At 47.5% G+C, this 12,296-nt stretch overlaps 1 pseudogene; it reads right to left on the reverse strand.

Moving 5' to 3' along the window:
- Nucleotides 1-409: 409 nt before the first annotated feature.
- Nucleotides 410-5,702, reverse strand: LOC136610173 (myosin-9-like; annotated as a pseudogene).
- Nucleotides 5,703-12,296: the final 6,594 nt, after the last annotated feature.

Below are 12,296 nucleotides of genomic sequence, written 5' to 3' on the forward strand. Positions count from 1 at the left end.
TGCTTGTCTTTTGGCACGCTCTGCAGCAGCAACCTCCTCTTGCATATGGATTATCCCTGCCACCAGACTTTTCAGTTTCTTTTCATTTTCTTTAGATTGGCTTAAAATGTCTTCCCTGGACACCTTAGAGTCTTCCAACTCTCTTTGGCAATTCTTTAGCTGCTCCTGCACCTCATGCAGTTTCTAGATAGCTTCATCTTTATCATGGTTTTTTAAAGGCTAAGACTTTTTCATTTTTTCATAAACTGTTCACATGTAACACCCCAGCATACTTAATGGCTTGTAATTCATTCTTACATTCCTCCAATAGGGTCTTCATTTCTTCTACTGGCTGGAACACAGTCTTGGACATTTCCAGAACTCTCTTTTCAGTATCCTTCTTGGCGCTAACCAAGCTTTGCATTTCTGTTCACAATCGTTTGTTGATCTTTTTAAATTCGACCTTCATTTCTTGAGCCTCTTCCAGGGTACGTGTCAAGGAAAGCGCTTTGGTTTCTTTTTCACAAGCCTCTAGTTGCTCAAAGAACACATTTCTCTCATCTTCCATTTGTTTCAGTTTTGTACTGAGGCCAAGCTTCTGACAAGTTTCTTCCTACACAAGTTTCTGAGAATCTTGAATCTGAGATTACAATTCCACCTGCAGTCTGTTTGCTTTTTCAGACAGCTCTGCCTTCAATCTGTCACCTTCTGTGCTTTTTTAACTTGTAGTTCTTGAAGCTGATCCTCTACCCTTTTTCTTTTGTTTTCGGAATTACTCATGTCTTGGAGTAGTACCTTTTTCCTTCTTGGTCAACTCATTATGCTCACTTGCCAGAGCCTGTCTGGCCTTTTCCAAGTTTTTGTTCACCTTTTTAGATGGCTCCAGGTGGTCAGACAGTTCCTCCACAGCTTGGGCATAATTCTGTCTAAGCTCCTGGATTTGGGTTTCATGTAGTTTAGCTTTCTCACCTAAGCTTTTCTTCAACTGGGTCACTTCTTGCTCACAGAGTTCTTGCTGGGCTTCTGTGAAGTTTAGCATATCTTCCAAGACCCTCTTTTAGGTTTGCATTCTGATATTTTGCATCTTTTCGTGGGCCCTTGAAAGATACCCCTGAAATTTCTTTTACTCGCTTTTCAATGCCTCACTTGCACTGAGAAGTTTGCTCTTCCAGTAGTCTATGACCATTTTAAGTTTTGGCTACACTTCTAAAGTGCTCATTCTCCTTTAAGATAATCACAGCTTCTGTTTTCAACTGAGTCACTTCATTGAAAGCAGCCACCATATCATTCAGGATCCTTTCTGTTTCTTTTTCTGCAAGTAGCCTTTGTCTTAAATTCCTTTTCCAACTGTTCCTGATATTTTTCATTTGCAGTTTGACATGCTTCTTCTGCTATTACTTAGGCTTTCTAAAGACTATCCATGTTGGCATGCATCTGGACAATTTCCTCCTGAACTCTGCACAGCTATTCACATTCTTTTCCATATCAGACCTCATGGTCATCTCTGACTACATCCTCTGTCTTAAGAGAAGCAGTCTTCTTTCTCTTCTTTGCATTTGTATTATTATCTGAAATCCCACACAGATATTTGGTTGCCACAAGCAACCTACTTAGTTTCACAGGAAACTATACTGGTGTTAGAGAATATATTCCTAAAAGGATCTGTATAATTGTAATGCTAGACTGGTTATTACTAGAGATGAGCGAACACCAAAATGCTCGGGTGCTCGTTGCTCGAGTCGAGCTTTCCGCGATGCTCGAAAGTTCGTTTCGAGTAACGAACTTCATTGAAGTCAATGGGTGACTCGAGCGCTAAGGTTTTCATTTGTGCAAATCTTCAAAACCTACAAAAGTGATGGAAACTACACAGATACGGATAGGGCAGGCGAGGGGCAACATGCAGGGCTGCATCTCAGGTTCCCAGGTCTCACTATTAAGCCACAATAGCGGCAAGAGTGCCCCCCCCCCCAATCTTTACTTCGGACAAACCCTCATTAGCAAGGCACACCTTAGCTAAGCACCACACTACCTCCAACCAAGCACAATCACTGCCTGCGGGACACACCGCTGCCTCTTCTCCTGGGTTACATGCTGCCCAAGCCCCCCCCCCCCACACACACACACCGCACGACCCTGCGTCCAATGGGGACTCGATGTGTCCACACACTACTCATTCTGTTTGGGTGTCGGATACCTTATCGACAACATAAGGGGTAAACCATCTGCACTCTGCACCCTACCCAAGTCTGTCAGTGTTTTGGGGGCAGACAGGTAAAACACCTCAATGGGAAGTCTGTGTGCACCCGCAGCATGGGTGGCCCCCAGGAACCCACAGACAGTGCATAAAGAAATCCCATTGCAGTGCCCCGGATAGCTGAGGTTACGTGATAGAAAATACATGTTAGCTTTGGCCCACACGCCATGCCCTAGACATTTGTGGTTTCTTTAAAAGTGCCAGGCAGGTACAACTCTGCTATGGCAAGTCTGTGTGCACCCGCAGCATGGGTGGCTAGCAGGAACACACAGATGGTACAGAAAGTAATCTCATTGCAGTGCCCCGGATAGCTGCGGTTGCGTGAGAGGAAATACATGTTGGCTGCGGCCCACACGCCATGCCCTAGACATTCTATTTTTTTTTTAAGTGCCAGGCAGGTACAACTCCGCTATGACAAGTCTGTGTGCACACGCAGCTTGGGTGGCTAGCAGGAACACACAGACGGTAGAGAAAGAAATCCCATTGCAGTAGCCCTGTAACATTTTTGCAGCAGCAGTATAGGCAGACCACAGTACCATTTCTGTAGAAGTAAAGGCAGACCCCAGTAACATGTCTGTCGTCGCTGTATAAGCAAATCCCTGTAACATTTATGTAGCAGAAGCATAGGCAGACCCCAGTACCATTTTTGTAGCAGAAGTATACGCAGACCCCAGTAATATTAACGTGGCGGAAGTATAGACAGACTCCACTAACATTTCTGTGGTAACGGTATAGACAGAGCCGAGTAACCTTTTCTGTAGTAACAGTATAGGCAGATCCCAGTAACATTTCTGTAGCAGAAGTATAGGCAGACCCCTGTAACATTAACGTGGTAGCAGTATTGGCAGACCCCAGTGACATCCTTGTGGCAGCAGTATAGGCAAACCCCTGTAAAATTAACGTGGCAGCAGTTTAGGCAGACCCCAGTACCATCCTTGTGGCAGCAAAATAGGAAGACCCCTGTAATTTTCTTGTAGCAGAAGTATAGGTAGGCAGACCCCAGTAAAATTTCTGTAGTAATAGTATAGGCCAACCTCTGAAACATTGGGATATCATGAGCGTAAGCGAAGGCCGGAAAAATTAGTTGGATAAGAGTGTAGGCATGGGACCCAAAAATTAGTGTACCAAGAGTACAAGTGTACCTATGAAAAATTTATCAACCGAGAGGGCAGGTGAAACCCATAAACATTTTTTTAAAGCTACAGCTCACTGTTACTTAATTTGTAACAGAGCCTGTAGGCAGCCCTGTTGAAAAAATTGGTTCATGTTACAGTCTCAATAATTTTGAAACTTAGAAATATTGTAAAAACATTGGTAGATGTAGATGAGCCTTGTGGGCCGCAGAAAAATTGGCCATTCAGCGCGATGACATGTTGTTTCTGGAGGAGGAGTAGCAGGAGAAGGACTAATGTCAGAGACAGATTGACAAAGCTAAATGCCCCATTTTACCGGTGACAGAGAAGAGTGCTTTTATCTGCGGTTGCAGCAAAAAGAATCTTTAGGTTCCTCTGCTCTCTGCCGGTGAAGAAGAGAAGTCTGGGGAAAGCCAGGCTTTGTTCATCTTTATGAGTGCAAGCATGTTGGCGCTGGCAGTTGACAGGCAGGTACGCTTGTCTGTGATGATTCCCCCAGCTGCACTAAACACCCTCTCTGACAAGACGCTAGCGGCAGGGCACGCTGGCACCTCCAGGGCATACAGCGCAAGTTCGTGCCATGTGTCCAGCTTTGACACCCAATAGTTGTATGGAGCTGAGGCATCACGGAGGACGGCAGTACGATTGGCTACGTACTCCCTCACCATCTTTTTACAGTGCTCCCTCCGACTCAGCCTTGAGTGGGGAGGGGTGACGCAGTCTTGCTGGGGAGCCATAAAGCTGGCAAAGGCCTTGGAGAGTGTTCCCCTGCCTGAGCTGAACATGCTGCCTGATCTCCGCGCCTCCCCTACTACTTGGCCCTCGGAACTGCGCCTTCTGCCGATAGCGCTGTCAGATGGGAAGTTTACCATCAGTTTGTCCACCAGGGCCCTGTGGTATTGCATCACTCTCGAACCCCTTTCCTCTTCGGGAATGAGAGTGGAAAGGTTCTCCTTATACCGGGGGTCGAGAAGGGTGTACAGTCCGTAGTGGCCAGAATGCATCTAACGCGAGGGTCACGAGAAAGGCATCCTAACATGAAGTCAGCCATGTGTGCCAGGGTGCACAAGACATGGCTGTCCTCACTAGAAAGATCACTTTCAGGATCCTCATCCTCATCCTCCTCCTCCTCCTCGCCCACAGGCCATACACGCTGAACAGATGGGAGCAAGCAGCATGGGTACCCTCAGCAGTGGGCCCAGCTGTCTCTTCCCCCTCCTCCTCATGCTCCTCCCCCTCCTCCTCCAAAACGCGCTGAGATATAGACATGAGGGTGCTCTGACTATCAAGCGACATACTCTCTTCCCCCGTCTCCTGTTCCGATCGCAAAGCGTCAGCCTTTATGCTTTGCAGCGAACTTCTCAGTAGGCATAGCAGAGGAATGGTGACACTAATGATTGCAGCATCGCCGCTCACCGTCTGGGTAGACTCCACAAAGTTTCCAAGGACCTGGCAGATGTCTGCCATCCAGGACCACTCCTCGGTAAAGAATTGGGGAGGCTGACTGCCACTACGGCGACCATGTTGGAGTCGGTATTCCACTATTGCTCTACGCTGCTCATACAGCCTGGCCAACATGTGGAGCGTAGAATTCCACCATGTGGGCACGTCGCACAGCAGCCGGTGCTCTAGCAGATTAAACCGATGTTGCAGGGTCCGCAGGGTGGCAGTGTCCGTGGTGGACTTGCAGAAATGTGCGCAGACGCGGCACACCTTGCCGAGCAGGTCTGACAAGTGCGGGTAGTTTTTCAGAAACCGCTGAACCACCAGATTGAAGATGTGGGCCAGGCATGGCACGTGTGTGAGGCTGCCGACCATGCCCGGTTGGAGGCTCAGCGGCAAAAGCCAGATGTCGGTCTGCTCAGTCAGACACTGCAACAGCTCGGGGGCTGTGTGCCTCTTGTCATCGCAGAGCGCCGGTGCCTACTGCACATGTGCAACAGAGTGCCAGCCGGCACATCCACAGCACGGAACAGAAGACGCTGGACAGGTACTTAGGGGTCACCGGCCGGACACTGGGTCAATCTCCACTGTGGGAATCCCGCATGCGGTGTCCAACTCATCCATGTGCAGGCGGCCTTAGATCTTCACATTTTATAATTTCAAATGGCACAGTTCCACACATAGTCCCAAAGCTGATCAGCACAGTCTTAACCGTCTCCAGACGCTGTCTTAAGGAATGGCAGAACCTCAGGTATGACCTTGGGAACCTCCTGATTTGGATCAACGTCTACCCACAGTGGAATTCCACCTACTAGTAAATCACGTATCCTTATAGCCAAATTTACTTTCACTGGCCTCTTGGCCAGAAGACATTCAGGTGCACATTTCTCCATATTGTGGCACCTCCAGCGTTGACAGTCCTAGGTACCGACAGAGCAGCTAGCGAAGGGGCTAAGGACTCGGGGGCGGGAAGGATAGGAAAGGGTTAAGAAGGAAGCGACCTGGGTGGTAGAAGGGGTCAGTGTAAGGAAGAAGAGAAAGGAAGAGGAGGAGTTGCTTCAGTCCACGTGAAGAGAAAGAAGAGGGAAGACGTGCGAGGACTCCAGAGCGCAAAGTCACCATGGACCAGCTAATGCAACAAATTAAGGAGGCGGTTGCCAGCCAAGGGCCCCAGTGGCTGTTACAAATGGCTGCAGAAGTCGGAGTGGCAGCGGCGGGAGAAGCCGGGATAGTAGAAATTCTTCCGGAGCTGGACGTCAGCACAGAACCCCGAGGAAGAACGCGCAGGGGAAGACTCCCCACTGCCAGGCTGAGCCCCAGTCCAGCCGCAAAGAAGGGGGGCCGAAATAGAAGCCAGGGAGCGGCGAAAGGGAGCGGAAGCACAGTGGCGCGGTCGCAGTGCAGGAATGCAGGGAGCAGCCGGGGAGCCATCGGAAGTGGCACCGAAGCGCTTGCAGCGGACGGGTCGGGACTTACCAGGATCGGAGATGCGAAGTCCGGGATGGGTAAATCCAGTGCAGGAGTGGGGCAACCCGTGGCTGTCTGCCGAGTATTGTTAGGAGAGCCGGAGCGGCCCTCGCACGGCACTGGCGGAGGGCGAAAGGATGTAGTTCCGGCGCCGGGACTTCTTTGCGCAGGGACAGCAGCGATAGCTACGGGAGCGAGGCCCCCGGCAGCCCAGGAGGCAGCATCATACAGGTGGGGGCACAAAGGAGCAAGAGAGCCAGGAAGGGAGCAGAGAGGTTGGTTGATCCGGCGGCGTGGGGACAGAGTGCCAAGAGGGTGGGGGAGGGGGGGAAGCGCGGGAAGCGCCCGCAGCTCTATGCCGGCCTTGCTCATCGTCGCTGGGGTCTAGGGACGAAGGCACCAGCAGCGCGAGAACTCCCCTGGCGGGGCAACACGAGCATTCGGGAGCAGTGCAACGCAGTGGCTGGCGTTGCAGCCAAGTGGCGGAGACTTGGGCTCCGCGGTCCACGTTACATTTGTCACTGGCTTCCTCCGCAGATGATAGGTGGGCCGGCCCTAGCGGCAGGCAGAGCGAGTCTATGGCGGCCTTCGGGACTTCAAATGCGCAGAGCTCAAGGAGCCGCGGTGTCGCCCACAGCAGGGTTTCGGCATGACACATGGCACAGAGTCCCATTCTTCAACAGGCGAGACCACCCGCCACCGGTTTTCCCTTGACAGAGTGGGTGAGTCGACATGTGGAAGAGTGTGGGGCGATACATCGCCCGGAGGTGTGAATGATTTCATGGTAGTGCTGGAAGCGCTGGTAAATCAGTTTGATCAAGAGAAAGGACTACCAGTGTCCTATGCTCGTCCAGGGAGCCGAGGCTCACCTGAAGTGGGTAATGTGGCTCACGCACCCGGGTCTTCGCCTATGGGGGCGAGCGGGAGGAGCGAAGAGCTTGTAAAAGATGGTTTAAAATTTTCGGATTCGTTATTTTGTGGTGTAGCCCCATTGGGAGTGGGCCTCGCGGAGGATGAGGTGGAAAAGATAAATAACGATCTATATATCGATATATGGTCGCTGTTATCAGTGGAACACGTCGCAGTTGACAAAGAGCGTTTTTCGGAACGCGACGTGGACAAAAAAACAAAAATAGCGAAAACATTTAGCAATTGGTTGCAAGCCATCCTGACATTGGCTCACGTGATATGCCAACAGAATCCGCAGAAGGGTCCGGAGCTGTTTGTGTACATAAATACAATACATAACACCTACAAGCTACACGGCGGTTTAGCTTGGTGGCGCTACGACGAAGATTTTCGTCGGAGTTGTGGCTCGCCAGGTACCACAAGAAGCAGGAGGTAAGTCTGCTTAGGTCAGGTTTCACCTCAAGTTTTGTTATTCCGTATACCCCGGGTTTGGCTCTTATGCTCAGCAGTAATTTAAAATACGCACGCGATAATAAGGAGCTGGTGATGGATAAGCTATTAAAAGAAGTCAAAATGGGTCGGATGGTGGCTCCCTTCCAGGAGCCGCCGTTCGAGAATTTGCGGGTTTCCCCTTTGGGCCTGGTACCAAAGAAGGAGCCAGGCAAGTTCCGGCTGATCCATCACTTGTCTTTTCCGAGGGGCAACTCAGTCCACGATGGAATCTCAAAAGAGCAAACGGCAGTGTAGTATACTTCTTTTGATAGGGCAGTCTGCTTAGTCCGGCAGGCGGGTAACGGAGCTCTTTTGGCAAAAGCTGATATCGAATCGGCTTTTTGTTTGATTCCGGTTCATCCCGACTGCTTCCATTTATTGAGTTGCGTGTCGACAGCTTATATTTTGTAGACATGTGCCTACCGATGGGTTGCTCGATCTCGTGTTACTATTTCGAAGTTTTCAATTCCTTTTTGGAATGGATGCTTAGATTTGAGACTGGTATCCCATCGGTCTTACATTATTCGTGGGGGTTCGTGGGGTTTCGGTGTCATTTTCGAGAACAGTTGGTGCAGTGCCCCATGGCCGGTGGAGTGGGTTGAAAGGTGGTGGGTGAAAAATATTGCGTTGCTGGAAATTTTTCCCCTGATGGTTTCCATGGAGATTTGGGGACAGGCTTTGGAAAATAAAAGTATATGTTTCTGGTCGGATAACCAAACGGTGGTCAGAGCTGTGAACAAGCAGTCATCTTCATCGTTATTGGTGCTGGCGGCTATACGCCATTTGATTTTAAAATGCTTGCAAAATAACATCAAATTGAAAGCGAGACATGTGCCAGGTGTGTTAAATAGAACTGCTGACGCTCTTTCTCGTTTCCAGATGGAGAGTTTCAGTGAGCTGCACCCAACGGCGGATGTCGAAGGGGTATGTTACCCGGCTTTCTTATGGGAAATAGTAGAAGAGAGCTCCTAACTCTGATTCACAATTCAGTAGCGGAATCAACGTGGAAACGTTACAATTCTATATGGAAAGTATGGATGGCAGCCGCGGGGGGAAATTTTCCCGAAGAAGCGCAGGCTACATCAGTAACGCTTAATACTTTAAGGGAACTGCGGCAACGGGGAGCGTCGGCGGACGCGGCAAGGAAGCATTTAGCGGCCATCGCATTTTTGCTACGCCTTCACGGCGCCGCGACGTGACCAAACAATTTGTCTTTGGTCAAATACTAAAGGGCTGGAAGAAAGAGAAGTCGTCAAAAGACGACAGGCGGCCGATAACTTTCGAGTTACTTTGTGCTATGCTGAACAGATTCGAGTCGGTTTGCAGCGGCGAAGAGGAGGTAGTACTGTTTCGGGCAGCGTTTTCACTCGCCTTTTTTGCGGCATTGAGGCTGGGAGAGCTTGTATCACAAAGCAGGAGTAGATGTGGAGGTTTACTTTTTGCGGAAGGCATATGCGGCGAGGAAGACATAAAGATATGTATCAGGAAGTAAAAAACGGACGTATATGGCGCAGGCGAGTGGCTGCGCATAGCAGCGCTGGGGTCAAGATGGTGTCCGGTTCTACTGCTAAAGAATTTTCTGTCCAGACACAGCGGGTAGGGCCCGCTATTGGTACATGCTTCTGGTGCTCCGCTGACTAAATTTCAGTTCAGGGCAGTCATGCACGCATTCTTAGCAAAATTGGGCTTTGAGCCCAGCGATTTTGGCACCCACTCTTTTAGGATTGGCGCAGCGACGTCGGCCTTTGCCTGCGGCCTGAAGGCGGAGGAGGTAAAAAGAGTGGGTCGTTGGAGGTCGGAGGCTTACAGGTCGTACGTCCGACCGGATCTTAGAGTATTGTGAACTCGGAAAGTATGCCGAGTGGCCGTATCAGGGCTTTTCTTGTTTTTGCTTTCTTTTGTTTTCCTTTTCAGATGCGGACTGGACAGTGTGCGTAATCGGACATTTGTACGTCTACTGGGCGGAAAAGAAAGCCGGGGCCAGGCCTATTGGCGCAAATTTGGGTTTAAAGAATGTACAAGTGAGATGGCATGGTATAAAAGGTCTGCAGTGGGCCAGGCTGCTTCATGAAATTTTGTGTATCAGCAGGTGGTCACCGGATAAAGTGGTGCTGGTTATACATGCTGGAGGAAATGACTTGGGAAAAGTAAAGGTGGTGAAGTTAGTGGCGCTGATGAAAGAGGATATGCTTTGTTTTAAAAAGTTTTTTAATAAAGTTATCTTAGTATGGTCGGATATAGTAGCCAGGAGGTTTTGGAGGGAGGCCAGGGACGCTGAGTCTATTGAGAGGGTTAGGAGAAGTGGTAATTTTAAAATGTCAAAATTTGCTCAATCACCAGGCGGGGTAGCTATCAGGCATTGGGAATTAGAGAGGAGGGAGATAGGGATGATGAGGCGAGACGGGGTTCACCTCAGCGATATAGGGATGGACACATTCCTTTCAGGGCTGCAGGACGGGGTGGAGGCGGCTCTTTCGCTGGCATGTGGGGGGCAGAATGCAGCGTAGGCGTACGCTAAAATCCTTCTTGGCGGTAAATTGGACTTTCCATGCCAGCTGGGGAATGGAGGGCGTTTACAGGCCATTATGGGCTTTCTCACGCCTTTACAGAGTTATTGGACTTTTATCTAGTTCAACAAGAAGTTGGTAGGCATGGGAAGATAATAAATGTTAAATATTTTGGTTAAAAACGGTTAAAATAAAGTTGTGGCCTTCCCACAAAAATTTTACGCCAGCAAGACTTATGTGGTTTGTCATTATTATGGGGGAGCAAATGCTAGGTGGGTAGGAAGTCCCCCCAGTCTTTAGTTTGTTTGCTGCAGTTACCTGCTGTAAATTTTTGTTGCCCATGGCAACTGCACTCTGGAATTTTGGGCTTATAGGCCCTTTAAATTTCTACAACACTATCAGCAGACTTTTAACATCCAGTAGCAGTTAATTTTCCCCCACACGGGCTCTTTACTGCAATCTATCTTGCATCAGTGGAAAAAACAACACTTCTCCACTCCCAAACTTCTGTCCACACAGGACAGCACTGCTGGTTTGTGCGCCATTTTCCATGCCTGCATCCAAAACACCATATATGGCAACTTGGGGTATTGAGCTCATGGGATTGTTATCTTTCTACACCTAGATATGTGGATTCTAATCATTAGCACTGAGCTGCCCTTTTGACCCCTGCTTGGCTGAGAGCTTTCCAGCAAAATTTGTGTTTACTTCACCTCTTACCCTGCTCTGGGTGGTTTTTGGGAGCCAGCTGGTAACAGCAGCTGAATAGCTCAAACCCCTGAAAAATGGGACCTTGTTGCTTGGGCGGATATTCACTTCCAAAAATAGAAGTGTTAATAGTTTTTTGTCAAATAGCATTATTTAAAATGAATGACAAAAGAGAGATGTAAATCAAATCAATATTTGGTCTGACCACCCTTTGCCTTTAAAACATCATTAATTCTTCTAGGTACACTTGCACACAGTTTTTGAAAGAGCTTGGCAGCGAGATTGTTTCAAAAATCTTAGAGAACTAATCTCAAATTGTCTGTTGATGTAGGCTTGCTCAGATCCTTCTGTCTCTTCTTGTAATCTTAGATAGACTCCATTGTTTTGAGATCAGGGCACTAGGGGGGCCAGATCATCACTGCCAGGACTCCTTGTTCTTCTTTATGGTGAAGATAAATATTAATGACATTGGCTGGATGTTTGGGGTCGTCCTACTGCAGAATAAAGTTGGAGTCAATCAAACGCTTTCTATTTTTGAAAAACCTCTTACTTTGCAGTATTTTTTCCACATCTGCCTAAAATTCTTGCACAGTACACTATCTATCTACGTATTTCATATCTATCTATCTACCTATCTATCTCATATCTATCAATCTCATATCTATCATCTATCTATCTCCTATCTATCTATCTATCTATCTCATATCTATCATCTATCTATCTATCTCATATCTATCTCCTATCTATCTATCTATCTATCTCATATCTATCATCTATCTATCTATCTCATATCTATCTCATATCTATCTATCTATCTATCTCATATCTATCTATCTATCTATCTCATATCTATCTATCTATCTATCTATCTATCTCATATCTATCTATCTATCTCATATCTATCTATCTATCTATCTATCTATCTATCTATCTATCTATCTATCTATCTATCTATCTATCTATCTATCTATCTCATATCTATCTCATTTCTATCTATCCATCTATCTATCTATCTCATATCTATCTATCTCATATCTATCTCATATCTATCTCATATCTATCTATCTCATATCTATCCTCTATCTATCTATCCTCTATCTATCTATCTCATATCTATCTATCTCATATCTATCTATCTCATATCTATCTATCTCATATCTATCCTCTATCTATCTATCTATCTATCTATCTATCTCATATCTATCCTCTATCTATCTATCTATCTATCTATCTATCTATCTATCTATCTATCTATCTATCTATCTATCTATCTATCTATCTATCTATCTATCTATCTATCTATCTATCTATCTCATATCTATCATCTATCTATCTATCTCATATCTATCCTCTATCTATCTGCCTATCTATCTATCTATCTATCTATCTATCTATCTATCTATC

Source organism: Eleutherodactylus coqui, chromosome 2 (assembly GCF_035609145.1).
Source record: "Eleutherodactylus coqui strain aEleCoq1 chromosome 2, aEleCoq1.hap1, whole genome shotgun sequence".
NCBI classification, from domain to species: Eukaryota; Metazoa; Chordata; class Amphibia; order Anura; family Eleutherodactylidae; genus Eleutherodactylus; species Eleutherodactylus coqui.